Source organism: Pyrus communis, chromosome 4, assembly GCF_041283825.1.
Source record: "Pyrus communis isolate YQ-2024b chromosome 4, ASM4128382v1, whole genome shotgun sequence".
NCBI lineage: Eukaryota > Viridiplantae > Streptophyta > Magnoliopsida > Rosales > Rosaceae > Pyrus > Pyrus communis.
The window spans coordinates 9718063-9733382 of NC_142568.1; the positions used below are offsets into that span (position 1 = coordinate 9718063).

The following is a 15320-nucleotide window of genomic DNA, read 5'->3' on the forward strand; positions in this document are numbered from 1 at the left end:
AATCATACCAAATTCACCTTCATGCATCTTGCTGCCCACAGAAGCTAGAAACTATGATCTCAAATCTTCACATTTTCATATGTTTCCCTCATTTTATGGCTTACCTAATGAAGACCCTTTAGCTCATATTAAAGAGTTTTACAATGTTGTGAGTGGTTTACCTTTGCAGGGAGTAAGTGAAGCAAATTTGAGGATGAGAGTGTTTCCTTACACCTTGAAAGATAGGGCCAAGAGTTGGTTGATGACTCTAACACCAGGTTCCCTCACTACATGGGATGCCGTGGCTAAGAAGTTCTTGGAGAAGTTCTTTTCCACTCAAAAGACAGCCACATTAAGGGGACAAATCTTCAACTTCAAACAAGATGATGGAGAACCTTTCAATGAGTGTTGGGAGCGTTTTAAAGGCCTCTTGATCCAATGTCCACACCATGGGTTACCTTTTCACTTACAAATGCAAATTTTCTATGATGGACTAACCCAAAATTGTCAATCAACTGTTGATAATGCAGTAGGTGGAGCATTGAAGAAAAAGAATGCTCAAGAGTCATATAACATTTATGAGATGTTGGGGTCTAATGCTCAACACAAAGATTTAAGGGGTAAGAAAGTTGGAGTCTATGAAACAAGTTCTAATCATGAGCTTTTGTTGCAGGTAGCTGATAGGAGCATATTTATGCGACTTAAATGGCTTGTTCTCGTACATTTACGTTATGTTTCTTTAGTTATTTTAGTACTTTAAGCTATTTTCGTGTGTTTGTAGGTCCAAAGGGCTAAAGGAGCAAAAAGATGCATTTTGGAGACTTTTGGAGCACTTTTGGGCTAAAGGACGGATAGCTTATGCTTGAAGCCAAAGTGTTGGACGAAATTGAAGACCTAATTGGAGCCAAAGTGTTGGAACCTTGTTCTCTTTAGTTTTAGGACATTTAAACCTTTCCTAATCCCAATCATGCCATGCATAACACACATCCATTCTAACACATTGTCATTGCACATGCATTTCCTTCATTAGTTAACCCACATGCACTTATCACTTATCATCACCACATATCATATCACTTAATCACTTATCACTTATCATCACCACTTAACCACTTATCATATCATAACCACATATCATATCACTTATCACTTATCACTTAACATATCATCCACCTACTTCACCTACAACATCCACCTACTTCACCTACAACATCCACTTCACCTACAACATCCACCTACTTCACCTACAACATCCACTTCACCTACAACATCCACCTACTTCACCTACAACATCCACCTACTTCACCTACAACCTCCACTTACTTCACCAACCTCACACACTTACTTCACCTACAAATGACATAGCCATATGTTCCCTCCACTACTCCTATAAATACCCTTGCATTCATTCATTCATGGAGATCTCATTTTCATACACAACACACCACAAACACTTCCATCTTCTCCCTAGCCGTGAGTCTCTCCATTTTCTACACCATTCCCTTCCCTTTCTCCTCCATTTCTTCCATTTCCATAATCCCCCAATCCATTCAACACACCAACAACATCCCTTAGTCCTTGTGCTACAACGAAGACGAAGAGAAGAGGGCCTAAACGTTCATACAATTCACGTTTGAGTTGTTGGAATGTTTACGCGTTTCTTTGATTTCAATGTTTAAATTCAATTCTCTTTGTTTTGTAATATGAGGAATGGAAGAGAAGAGTGCCTAAACGTTCATACAATTCAAGTTTGAGTTGTTGGAATGTTTAGGTGTTTCTTTGATTTCAAAGTTATGAGGAACTAAACTTTTTTTGGCTAGGGGTGATTTCAATACCATGATTATTTATGTGATATGAATTGATGAATTCCGGTTATGAACTCTTGATTCGTGAATGCAATTGGCTTAACTATTTGATGATTAACTTATTTGTGTTTGTTGATTGAGGGTCGACACTTAATTAGCATGCATGAATATGTGGCTAAAGTTTAAGAAGGTTTCACATAATCGTTACTAACTTATACTTGAAAGTAGTGAAGGTCGCTTGTCACGATCGCGTTAAGTTTAATTCTTAGCATGAGTAACATGATGTCATAGTTGCAAATGCTTTGTCAATGCTTATGGTTTTCATTATTCTTAATGATCTTCGATTGTATCTCTATTATGATGACATGTAGGGAACTTTTGAGAATGTTTTGGGTTGTCGAATGATGCCATCCAATCCAATAATATAAGGAAAATCTGAGGGTTAACTAGTGATGTCACGGTTAATTTGGGGCATTGTCGTTCATAATTCAATGAAGGAATAACTGGAAATTGATTCATATGCATAAATATCATGTGTAGAGAAAGAACCCTTAGCTAGCTTCCCATCCATTCATTTCCGTCAAATCCATATTTACAATTTGTTTTTTTTCCAAGTATTCATTTTAGTTTAAATTCGTCCAAATCCAATCCCCCCTATTTCGTTGAAGTCTTAGTCTTAATCTTTCTTATTTTTAGTTTTGCTTTCTTCGAGCATTAAATAGTGTTTTATATTGTGTTTTTATGTTTTTAAGTCAATTTAGAAGGTTTTAGCAAGCCCTCCTAATCCCCGGTCTAGAACGATCCCTCACTTATCCATTCTACTACAATTGTCAAACGAGGGTTTAATTTGAGTGTCAAGAAATTCTCGCATCAGTAGCTAACCTAGAAAGGAAGCTTGAATCCGTGCTCAACATGGTGCCAAAAGCAAATGAAGTGTGTGCCATTTGCAACATACCAAGCCATCCTACTCACCAATGTCCATCTAGGGAGGCTTACCCCGAGTATGTTCAAGAGCAAGTGAACCTCATGAATTCTTACAACCAAAGACCAAGGAATGATATGTATTCCAATACATATAACCCGAGTTGGAGAGATCATCCCAATTTTTCATGGAAGAACAACAACCCAATCCAAAATTTCCAACCAAAACCTGCCACTACCCTTGAGGATACGGTTAAATTGTTAGCCCAAAACACCTTGCAATTCCAACATTCCACCAATAGCACACTCCAACAACATTCAGCCGCCCTAACCAAAATGGAGACACAATTGGGGCAGATTGCAGATGCATTGAACCAAAGAGAAGTTGGGAAGTTTCCAAGCCAACCTGTGATACTCCAAAGGAACCAAGAGCAAGCCAAAGCAATCACTACACTTAGAAGTGGTAAGGTTATTGATAATAGAGTTGGCAATGAAGTTACTAATGAATATGATCATGTGAATGCAGGTGTCACTCAAGGAGACAATGAGAAATCAATTGAGGAACCAAGCCATGCCACTTCCTCATTGGAAGCACCAAATCTTCACAAGGCCGAGAAACCATACACTCCACCAATACCATTCCCTGGAAGACTTGCCAAGAGCAAGCAGGATAAGTCATTCAAAGAAATTTTTGATATACTGAGCAAAGTGAATGTTAACTTACCTTTGCTTGATGTCATTAGGAACATGCCGGCATATGGGAAGTTCTTCAAGGAGTTAAATAGCTACAAAAGGAAGTATGGACCACATGAGAAGGTAGTGGTGTCTGAGAATGTGAGTGCAGTTTTGCAAAGAAAACTTCCACCAAAGCTCAAGGATCCAGGCAGTTTCTCTATCAACATCACCATAGGGGACAAGAAAGTAGAGAAGGCAATGCTTGATTTGGGTGCTAGCATCAACTTAATGCCTTATTCAGTGTACCTTCAACTAGGTTTGGGAGATTTGAAAGCCACCACCATTTCATTACAACTTGCAGACAGATCAGTTAAATATCCAAGAGGTATAGTAGAAGATATTCTAGTTCAAGTTGATAAACTAATCTTGCCTGCAGATTTTGTAGTGTTGGACATGGAAGAAGCTCCTATACATGATCGTGAGTTGCCAATATTGCTTGGGAGACCCTTCATGGCCACAGCCAAGACCATCATTGATGTGCAAAATGGACTCCTCACTATGACAGTGTTAGGAGAGACAGTTCAATTCAAAGTGTTTGAATCTCTTACTCATCCTTCTTCATCTCTTGATTGTTATGCCATTGATGTGCTTGATTCACTTGTATTCTCTAAGTTCTTGCAGGCACAATCTAATGAACCATTACAAACTGTTTTGAGTCAATCTCAAGATGAGTTTCATGAAGAAGATGCACTCATGGAAGAAGTAGCTGCCTTGGATGCATTAGCATTGTATCCTTTGAATGTTTCACCGTTGTTAGAGCCTTTAGAACCATCAATGTTACATCTAACTCCTTCTACTGTTAAAGCACCAAAACTTGAACTTAAACCACTTCCACCACATCTAAAATATGCATATCTAGCTGAATTTGAAACTCTTCCAGTTATCATAGCTTCTGACCTCACCCCAGTTGAAGAAGATAAACTAATTAGGGTGTTAAAAGAGTTTAAATCAGCTTTTGGTTGGTCTATTGCAGATATCAAGGGAATAAGCCCTACCATGTGCATGCATAGGATCCTTTTGGAGGAAGGAGCAAAAACAAGCCGTGAGCCACAAAGAAGGCTCAATCCACACATGAAGGAGGTTGTTAGGAATGAGGTGTTAAAATTGTTAGATGTGGGGATCATATATCCCATTTCTGATAGCAAATGGGTGAGTGCTATTCAGGTGGTGCCTAAGAAGGTGGGAATCACTGCGATGAGGAATGAAAACAATGAGCTTGTGCCCACAAAGCCCACGACCAGTTGGCGTGTTTGCACCGATTACAGGAAGTTGAATTCTAGCACTAGAAAAGATTACTTTCCTATGCCTTTCATAGATCAAATGCTTGAGAGATTGGCAGGTTACTCACATTATTGTTTTCTGGATGGTTACTCAGGTTACAATCAAATTGCAATCGCTCCGGAGGATCAAGAGAAAACAACCTTTACTTGCCCCTTTGGCACATTTGCATACAGGAGAATGCCTTTTGGACTTTGCAATGCTCCAGCAACATTCCAAAGATGCATGTTGGCCATCTTCTCTGACATGGTAGAAAGGTTCATTGAGGTATTTATGGATGACTTCTCAGTGTTTGGTTCCTCTTTTGATGAATGTCTTAACCATCTATCGTTAGTACTTCAAAGATGTCAGGAAACAAATTTGGTTCTCAATTGGGAAAAGTGCCAATTTATGGTGAAACAAGGAATTGTGTTGGGGCATGTAATCTCTAGCAAAGGAATGGAGGTAGACAAAGCCAAAATTGACGTCATCACCAATATGGTAGCCCCCACCACTGTGAAGGGAGTAAGAAGTTTTTTGGGCCATGCGGGTTTTTATCGTCGTTTCATTAAGAACTTTTCAATGATCACTCGTCCATTATGCAATCTGTTAGCTAAAGATGTTGCATTTCATTTTGATAAGGCTTGTATGGATGCATTCAATACTTTGAAAAATGAACTAACCTCGGCTCCTATTATTATGGCACCAGATTGGTCTTTACCTTTTGAATTGATGTGTGATGCCTCTGACTATGCTATTGGTGCAGTTTTAGGGCAAAGGGTGAACAAGCTTCCACATGTGATCTACTATGCAAGCCGGACTCTGCATGATGCTCAACTTAACTATTCCACAACTGAAAAGGAGTCGCTTGCTGTTGTTTTTGCCTTAGAAAAGTTTAGGTCATATCTTGTGGGATCTAAAGTTATTGTGTTTTCTGATCATGCAACCATTAGGTATTTAATGACAAAGAAGGATGCTAAACCACGCTTGATTAGATGGATACTCTTGCTACAAGAGTTTGACTTGGAAATTCGAGATAAGAAGGGCAGTGATAATGTTGTGGCTGACCATTTGTCCAGGCTTAATGAAAAACATGGAGTTGGACAACCTTTGCCCCTAAATGAATCATTTCCAGATGAGCAACTCTTTGTTGTTCAAGAAAAAGAACCATGGTATGCGGACTTTGTGAATTATCTTGCCTGTGGTATAATGAGAAATGACCTTTCTTTTCAGGAAAGAAAGAAGTTCCTTGCCATGGTGAAGCACTACGTTTGGGACGAACCATATTTGTTTAAATACTGCCCTGATGAAATCATTAGGAGATGTGTCCCAGAGAGTGAGCAACAAAGCATCCTAACATTTAGCCACACATTGGCATGTGGGGGCCATTTTGGTGCCAAAAAGACATCTCTAAAGGTTTTACAATCTGGTTTCTTTTGGCCTACTTTATTCAAAGATGCTTTTGATTTTTGCTCTAAATGTGATAGGTGCCAGAAAATGGGGAACATTAGCAGAAGAAATGAGATGCCATTGAACAACATTTTGGTGGTAGAACTCTTTGATGTTTGGGGAATCGATTTCATGGGACCATTTCCATCCTCTTTTGGCTACTTATACATATTAGTGGCAGTGGATTACGTATCCAAATGGGTCGAAGCCATTGCTACAAGAACTAATGATCATAAGGTTGTGTTGAATTTTCTTAAAGATGTGATTTTTTGTAGGTTTGGAACCCCAAGAGCTATTATTAGTGATGGTGGCAGCCATTTCTGCAACAAACCTTTTGAATCCTTGATGAAGAAGTACAACATCAATCACAAAGTGGCAACCCCGTACCATCCTCAAACTTCAGGACAAGTGGAGATTAGCAATAGGGAGATCAAGAACATTTTGATGAAGACTGTGAGCCCTACAAGGAAGGATTGGTCATTGAGGTTAAATGATGCACTATGGGCATATAGAACAGCATACAAGACCCCCATTGGCATGAGTCCTTATCGCCTTGTGTTTGGGAAAGCTTGTCATTTGCCAATGGAGCTTGAACACCGTGCATATTGGGCCATCAAGAAGTTCAACTTTGATTACAAGGATGCTGGAGTAGCAAGGAAGCTCCAACTTAATGAGTTGGAAGAGCTTAGAAATGAGGCATATGAGAATGCCAAAATCTACAAGGAACGGACTAAGCTCTATCATGACAAGGCCATCCTAAGGAAGGAGTTTCACCAAGGTATGAAAGTACTTTTGTTTGACTCACGTTTGAGACTTTTTCCAGGAAAATTGAAGTCTAGGTGGGTGGGACCATTCAAAGTCTTGCAAACATTTCCCCATGGAGCTGTGGAGATAGAGAACATGAAGAATGGCACCTCTTTTAAAGTCAACGGGCAGCGATTGAAACCATATTTGGATAAAGTGGATGAAGAGCAAGTGTATCAAGTCGTAGATGTTCTTGAATTTTCAACACCATGAACAAGCTACCATGTCTTGCCTAGACATTAAATAAAGCGCTTGCTAGGAGGCAACCTAGTGTGGTTTGTGTTCTTTCTTTATGTTGTGTTTATTTTGTTACCATTCCATTTTCTTTGCCTACTTACATTGCATACAATTTTAAACATCGAGGACAATGTTTAGTTTAGGTTTGGGGGTGGTTTGGAAGTTTTGTGTTGTGTTTGTGCCTATTTGAAGTGTTAGTGTTGGTTAAGAATGTTTTTGCATGCTAATACGAATGTATATGAGGAATATGTTTGAAAACAAACGATTGGGTTGCTATGGAAAAGAGTTGCATCTTGTTGTCATTTATAAAGCTATAACTCTTGAAATTATGATGATAGAGGTACCATACTCAAATTCTGGAAGAAGAATAGTGGAGACTACCCTAGTGAGTTATTTTGAGCCTATTTGCTTCTTTGAGAGGGTTTAAAGTGTTTCTACTCCTATCTCTTTCTTTCAATTTCTCTTTAAATGATCTCATTACTTCTATTTTGATTGGATACTAAGAATTACTCTCTTTGCAGATACCATGTGTTTAGTATCATTCGTGAATGAACTCAATGAGATGATGTTAGGCTATGCATGTTTAACTACTAAAAGGCTTAAATCCTACCCATTTGTGTGTTCCATTCACCCTCGTTGCAGCCAAACACTTTAGCCCAATTCTTTCATCACCCACACCACATTCTAGCCAATTACAAGCCATACCTTATAGTTTGGGGAATACCAAAGTGATGAAGACTAAAAGTAAATTGAGCTTAGAACAAGATTGTGGCATGTACCGAGGGCACCTATGTTGAAGATGTTTCTAAAAAAAAAAAAGGGGTTATAAAAAAGAAAAAAGAAAAAAGAGAATTAAAATGGATACAAGTTCCAAATCTCCTCATTATAAGACATAGGGCCTGGATGCCAAAAACAAAGAAGAAAGAAAACAAATGCAAGTGAAGAGCATGATCCTCAAGAACACTTTGGTAAGCCCCAAGCTCTAGTATTTCATATCACTTCTCTCGTAACCTATAACCTAAGCCTTACATTACAATCTTGAGAAAGACCTAGCTGATCATTGAGGATGTATTCATGGGTGATGGTAAGTGTGTGTGTTATCTATATTCTTAGCATTTGATTCATTTCATGAGATCTACTCAGAAACTGTGCTTCCATTTCAGATTTCATATGTGAGAATTTTGATTTCATTGACATAATTTCACTCATATATGTTGTTGAGAGACTAAACCTTAAGATCTGAGTGAAAACTTGAGTGGATTCTGTGAGGAGTAGAGTTGAGGCGAATTCCTTCTTAAGCATTTGGGTATGGTGACCTTGAAGTTGTAAGACATTGAGAAATATCTTTATACGTTTCAATTGATACGATTCTTTGAAGTGGCAATCTTTTGAGTTGAATGAATGACAAAATCTTCATTGGTTCTTATTAGTTTGTTTAAAGCATGTTTTAACCAAGTTGTTTGCAGATTTTGTAAATGTTTGTGGGTGTCATCACTGTAAACCCTCAGGAGACACAACTCCTCCAACTAGGGACACCTAGGGGTTCAAAGGCTTGTTGCACATGCTCAGTGCAATCGTTTGGCCAGCGAAAGTGGTTTAGTTAGATGTTTGTGTTTTGTGTGTTTTAGTTTTAAGTTTGCTCGAGGACTAGCAAAAACCAGGTTTGGAGGTATTTGATAAGTCTCATTTTGCACGCATTTATATATTCCTTATTTGGCATCTTTGTGATGTTTTTTTAGATTAAACTAGTTGCATTTTACATTATTTGGTGTTAGTGTGCAGCCAAGGGTGAGTTTGGATCAATGAGAAGACAAATAGAGTAAAAACATTCCTTTTGGTAGCTGAGCATTACTCAAAACGTGGAAAGGATTCTAGGGATTTAAATTGAATTCCAAATGAAGAACCTAGGAGACGTTTGAATGTTGGAGTTTCAGGAAATGATGTGAAAATGTTAAGTGGTGCAATTCGGCCATTTTGAGTGATTCTAAACAAAACAAGCATTGAAGTCAGATTAGGTGGTTTCAACACCAAAACATGCATTCACATGCATGTTCAAACACTTTGCCGAGCACTCTCATGCATTTCCAGCTCCCTTGTGCATTTCCACATCCGAAACAAATCACCTTTGCACTTCCATTCCCATGTCCAGATTATTCTAACCAAGTTTCAGATTGTCCACTCCCTTGTGGCAGACTTTGCACATGTTTCTTGGATTAAATATCCACATACCTGCAGATTATGTCCATTCCTTGCATCCTTTATTCCAGAAATTCCATTTCATGCCATCATTTCAGAAATCCAACCCATTCCTTTGTCCATGCCGTGTGTTCTTCCCATTTTCAGACTTGTATAAACATTTTCTGGTGCTCCAATTGACCTTTGCAGGTTCCACTCCCTTGTGGCAGACTTTACACATGCATTTTGATTAAACAAAACACATACTTGCAGAGTTGTCCAAGCCATGCGTCCACTACACTCAGAAACCCATCATTCCATCTAAATTATGCTCTGCCATCTGAGTAAACAAAGGCTAGATCCAATCTGAATGTTGGGGGATCACACACACTCTATTTGGCTCCATTTTCTGTCCATCATACACACTAATTCGCCCTCTCCATTGGAATTGCATTCTACATTCTTTTCCTTTCACAGAAACTGTCCATTATTCTCTCCCTTTTCCATCCGCAAGTTTTCCTCTTCATTTCAGTCCATTTACACACCCATAACCTCTCCCATTTCACTCCATTCTCTGTCCATTTCTGTCCTAAGGGCAAAAACCATTCAAACCAAACCAATCTACTTCATCCGCACCACATTTGGAGAAGCAACACCAAGGAACTCTTCAAAGACTTCAACATCAGTTTTGCTTCAAGGGTTCATTCTTATCAATTCTATGTTCATTCATGTTTTATACTTTTATGTCAAATCTTTTGTAGACATGAATTGTAACTAAGCTTCCTCTAGGGATTCGATGTAACCTTGCAAAGTTTGCTATGTAATTAAGTTAGAATGCTCAGTTTGTCTACCTAGTTCTTGATTCATTCTCTGTTATAATTGTGAATTTGTGGGTTGATTTGTATGCTTGATCGCCATTTGAGTTAACCACAAGTTATTTAGCCAAGATTAAAACATACATCATGTCTAATATTGGTGGATTTGTGAATGAATGAAGGGAAAGATTGGCAAACATCCTGCCAAGTGTTCCCTTTGGTTTAGTGAACGTTTCTTGTGCATTACATACTCTAGATTATGAACCAAAGTTGCACATCACAATTAGGTTCAAGATTATAGACATTTGATCAAATCCACACATCATATGGTTGATCATATCCAAGTGAAACAAACTCAAGAAATTTGTAGATGAATGAGTATAAACCAACTTAACAAACATGGATTTAATTGAGCAATGGTGAAATCGAATCCCTAGTTTCATTTCCATTGATACTATCTCATTATATTGGTTGTTGATTCATTGATTTGTGTTTACTTCATTCTCTTATGCTTTCAAGTTAAAACAACAAATCTGCATAGTTTGATTAGTTTGATTCAAATCTGCCTATTTAGACTAGTTTGATTCATTTCTTAGATTTCTTGCAAACAAGTAGTTACATAGGTCCAATTAGTCCCTGTGGATTCGACACCCTTGCTTGTGCCATTATACTAAATATATTCTAGCATTAGGAAGGAAATATACATCAACAGCGCGCTTAATTTTCATGCATAAATATGACGCTAGAATATAAGTGAATTTCACCTAATCGTTATGAACTTATATTCACAAGTAGTGGAGGTTGCTTATAAACAATCGCGTTAAATGAATTCTTGGCACGAGTTTCATGCTCATCATAGTAACGAATGCCTCGTCAACACTTATAGTTTTCATAATGCTTAATGATCTTTGATTGTATCTTTATTGTGCTGTTCACGTAAAGGACTTTTGGAGAATGTGGTGAATTGCGTTGCGCTAACCCATCCAATTCATTAACTTAAGGAAAACTTGACGGTTAATTTAAGCGGACCTAATTAACCCGGGGCGTTGAGTTTCATAATTTATCGAAAGACCAACTGAGAATCAATCTTGTATGCAAGTGTAACATGTGTGGAGAAGAACCCCTTGGCTATTCCATCATCCATATTTTATTCACATTCATATTTACATTCTGTTTTAATTGCAATTTGTTCATTTAGTTTAATTTTGTCAAAACCTAAATCCCCCTTTACTTTAATGTCAAATTAGTTAGAAATCAATTTAGTTTGTGTTTTTAAGAGTTTTGAGTCTTTTGAACTTGTTAGAATCTGTTTAGTTTATGTTTTAAAGTATTTTTGAATTCTTTGAGTCTAGTTTAGTGTTTTATATTGTTTTTACTTTTTTAAGTCAGTTTCCAAGAGATTAACAATCCCTCCTAATCCCCGGTCCAGAACGATCCCTACTTGCACCTATACTACAATTTGACAAAAAGAGGGTTTAATTTGTGCGCGTATAAAACTCGCATCACACGGTTAACTTGGGGTGTTGAGAATTAATGATTTATTGAAACGCAATTGGAAATCATTTTATTATGCAAGTATAACATATGTGGAGATGAACCCCGTAGCTAACTTTCCATTCATTCCATTCCATCAATTTGTTCCTTCTTTTCTTGTTTTTGTTTTCATGTTTAATTTAACTTGTTGTTCAATTATGTTAAACATGTGGAACTAATTTCTTTTTAGTTAGAGGCGAATTTGAAGCCATGAACATATGTTGGTTATGATTTGATTTACTCCAGTTATGAATTCATGAACTTTAGATGTGGGTTACTTTTCTGTTTTGATTAAGAACTTGTTTATGTATGTGGGTTGAGGGTCGACACTTAATTTGCATGCCTAAACTTGATGCTAGGATATAAGGGAATTTCACCTAATCGTTATGAACTTATATTCTTGAGTAGTAAAGATCGCTAGTCACGATTGTGTTTAGTAAACCCTAGGCTGGATTAACATGCGTATTCCATAGTTATGAATGCCTAGTCGATGTTTATGATTTCCGTTGAACTTAATGATCTTTGTTGAATGTCTCTATCATGCGTATTCCATGGTTAGGGACTTTGATTAGGAATGCTTTGGATTGTTGTATGCGCTAACCCATCCAATCCAATGAATCTAGGGAAATCTGAAAGTTAATTTAAGCGGACCTAATTAACTTGGAGCATTGTCATTCATCGTTTGTTGAAGTCATAACTGGGAGTCAATTTATATGCTTATGTTCATGTGTGGATAAGGAACCCTCTAACTAGTTTTTCATCATTTTATTTCATTAATTTCGTTTTTACAATCTGTTTGTTTCCAAGTTTCTGTTTTTATTTCAAGTTTCATTCAAAACCAACCCCCCATTTCTTTTAAAGTGTTAGATTAGTTAGAAATACATTTAGTTTGTGTTTGTAAGTGTTTTGATTCATTTTGTTTCCCAAATTCGTCCAAAGTACTCAAGGTGCTCAAAACTGCCCAGAAAGTGATTTTAAGGCAGTTTTGAGTGTTTTGGTGCTGTTTTGAGTCTTTTGGTTTGTTTTAGTGTTTTAAAGTTTAGTTTTGCATTCCTTGAGTCTAGTATAGTGTTTCATATTGTTATTTTACGTTTTTGAGTCAAATCCAAGTGGTTAACAATCCCTCCTAATCCCCGGTCCAGAACGATCCCTACTTATACATATACTACAATTTGACGAAAAGAGGGTTTAATTTGTGTGCGTATAAATCTCGCATCACATGCCATCTTCCCGTGGAATTGGAGCACAAGGCGCATTGGGCTATCAAGACATTCAACATGGACATGGATGCCGCTGGAATTCACAGGAAGCTCCAATTGAATGAATTAGAAGAGATTAGGAACGAGGCGTATGAAAACGCTCGAATTTACAAGGAGAAGACCAAGGCTTTCCATGATAAGATGATTCGAGGCAAATCATTCTCCATTGGGCAGAAAGTGCTACTCTTTAATTCCCGCCTTCGCTTGTTTCCTGGTAAGTTGCGTTCTAAGTGGGTTGGCCCGTTTGTTATTACTAATGTCTTTCCTTATGGTGCAGTCCAAGTTCAAAGCTTGAAAACAGGACAAGAGTTCAAGGTGAATGGCCATCGATTAAAGCCCTACTATGAGAATTTCGAGGAGCATGTGGTGGATGATGTACCCCTCCATGCCGTGGGTACTACTAGTGAAGCTTAGCATGGCGTATTCGTCCGGCTGGAAGACGTTAAAGCAAGTGCTTCTTGGGAGGCAACCCATGTATTCGACAAGGAGAAGATGGAACTTTCGCTCCAAACCCAAATTTGCGTTTCTAAACCCTTCTCCTTGCTCTTTATTTTATCATGCTTAGTTGCTTATTATTTGTTTGCTTTTTATGTGAGTCTGATAGGAGCATATTCATGCGACTTAAATGGCTTGTTCTCGTGCATTTACGTTATGTTTCTTTAGTTATTTTAGTACTTTAAGCTATTTTCGTGTGTTTGTAGGTCCAAAGGGCTAAAGGAGCAAAAAGATGCATTTTGGAGACTTTTGGAGCACTTTTGGGCTAAGGATGGATAGCTTATGCTTGGCGCCAAAATGTTGGACGAAATTGAAGACCAAAGTGTTGGAACCTTGTTCCCTTTAGTTTTAGGACATTTAAACCTTTCCAATTCCCTTATGCCGTGCATCTCCACCTTTCTCCCAAAACCATACACATGCATTCATTATTCATTCCCTCACATGCTCCCATTACTTATCATCACCACTTATCACTTATCATAACCACATATCATATCACTTATCACTTATCACTTATCATCATCACTTATCATATCACTTATCACTTATCACTTATCATCATCACTTATCATATCACTTATCAATATCACTTATCACTTAACATGCACCCATCACCTAACACAAAACCTTGCAGCCACATGCATTCCCCTTTTGCACATGCTTTCCCATTTCATTATTCATTCACCTTAATCATTCCCTCACATGTTTTCCCAACCCATTGCAGCACATGCACATTCACCCTTCATTATTTCCATCCACATGCACTCCCATCCATTTCATCATTGCAACCATTGCACATTTACATCAACAAACATCTCTTTGCCGTGCCTTTCCCTTAGCCTAGTTGTTTTATGCCATTTTCAGATTTCCACCATTCACACACACATGCACTCATTGTCATTCCCCCTTTAATCAACACATGCATCCCCTCACCAAGAAATCATTCATTCCACATGCAATCAGAAAATCTACTCCATTGCACATGCATTCCTTTAATCCACATGCATCTCCATAATCAATCAAAAACACCCATGCCGTGGCTCCTCTCCCATTTCCAGATTTCCCCTTTTGCATTTCTCCCTTGCATTTCAGCCACATTCACTCCCCCTTACCTTGTTCCGTGACTTCCCCTTCTTTCCAACATAATACACATTGCATTTCACATGCATTCCATCTTTTAATTTAATCACATGCACATTCAAACAAACACAATCATTCCAGCCATGCACATTCACCTTGCATTTGCAGAAAATCCACTTCATAACACATGCATCTTGGCAGATTTCACATGCACTCATGCACATTCACCTTAATCATTCACATAGCTTTAATTCACATGCAAACACATTGCATTACCATTCACCACCAGAAAATCACCATCATTGCCGTGAGTTTCATACACTTTCCAGCCATTCCACATGCCATTATCATTCCACTTCATTTCACCTTGCATTTTCAGATTATTCCTTCATCATTGCACCACACATTCAGCCACATATTCATTGCACATGCATTCACTCACCACAAACAAGTCACATGCATTCATCAACATATCTAGCTGTCATTCACATGCATTTCATTCATCATTTCCACCCCCACATGTCCATTTAATCCACATGCATTTCCACCTATAAATATGCATCCATATCAGCCACAAAGGGGGGATCCATTCACCACAGAAATAAGGCCTTTGTGCCAGAAATTCACCCATTCCAAACACTCTTCCATAAACTCATCCATTGCAGAAATGTAGACCATCAAACCACCCCCTTTGTGCCGTGAGTCTTCCCTACAAATCCAAACACCATCCTTCCATTCCTCCACCACTACCCAAACCATTCACACCATCAAACTAT

At 38.1% G+C, this 15320-nt stretch overlaps 1 non-coding gene across 1 annotated transcript; it reads right to left on the reverse strand.

Moving 5' to 3' along the window:
- Positions 1-324: 324 nt before the first annotated feature.
- Positions 325-435, reverse strand: LOC148697416 (small nucleolar RNA R71). Its single transcript, XR_015961973.1, has one exon. It is a non-coding gene; the product is annotated as a small nucleolar RNA R71 (small nucleolar RNA).
- Between the last annotated feature and the right edge of the window lie 14885 nt (positions 436-15320).